A 1,061-nucleotide genomic window follows, 5' to 3' on the forward strand; every position below is an offset into this window, starting at 1 on the left:
ACGGGGAGGAAGGAGGGTGGTAACCTGGGGAGACCAAGAGGAGGGTGGGGAGACGGAGGTACGCAGGGAGGCGAATATAAGCTAGGCCCTCGCTGCCAGGAGTTCTCAGACCTGACTGCACACGGATGCCCTGGGAGCTCTTAGAAAGGCAGATGCCCCAGCCCCGGCCGGTTTGCTCAGTGGGTAGAGCGGCAGCCCACGAACCTTCAGAAGGGCCCCGGGTTCGATTCTGTCAAGGTCACGTACCTCAGTTGCAGGCTCCATCCTCCCCCTGGTCACGGCATGTGCGGGAGGCAACGAATCGCCGTCTCTCTCTCACATTGATGTTTCTCTCTGTCTCTCCCTCTCCCTCCTACTCTCTCTAAAATGCAATGGAAAAATATCCTCGGATGAGGATGAATAAGAACAACAAATGCAGGTGCCCTAAAAAACCCACAAATCCAAATACCCACCCCAAACTCCAGGCAAATCCCATCAGGCACTCTGAGGGATAGGGGTCGCCTAAGCTCCCATGCATTCAAGGTGCAGCTCCTGGTGTAAATGGACCTGTTATGGTAACTTTCTTTCTTTTTAAAAAAATATTTTTATTGATTTCAGAGAGGAAGGGAGAGGGAGAGAGAGAAACATCAGTGATGAGAGAGAATCATTGATCAGCAGCCTCCGGCACGCCCCCCACTGGGGATTGAGCCCGCAACCTAGGCATGGGCCACTGGCCAGAATCGAACCTGGGACCCTTCAGTCCTCAGGCCAACGCTCTTATCCACTGAGTCAAACCAGCCAGGGCCTTTCTTTCTTTTTTTAATAATTCTTTATTGTTGAAGGTATTACATCTGTCCCCCCTTCCTTCCCCGTGTTATGGTAACTTTCTACTTTCTTAGATTGATTGTAGGTTCAAGGGTGTTCACTCTATTAGTATATTTTATGACTCACCTGTGCTATGTGTATTATTTATTCCATTTAAAAGATAATGAAAAATATCTACAAATTCCTTTTCCTTCATTTTCTCGTTCTCTCCATTGTTTTCTCCCTTTAACTTCTCTGGGCCCTTATTAACTTCTCTG

The sequence above is a fragment of the Myotis davidii genome, unplaced genomic scaffold (assembly GCF_000327345.1).
Source record: "Myotis davidii unplaced genomic scaffold, ASM32734v1 scaffold803, whole genome shotgun sequence".
In the NCBI taxonomy this organism is placed as follows: Eukaryota; Metazoa; Chordata; class Mammalia; order Chiroptera; family Vespertilionidae; genus Myotis; species Myotis davidii.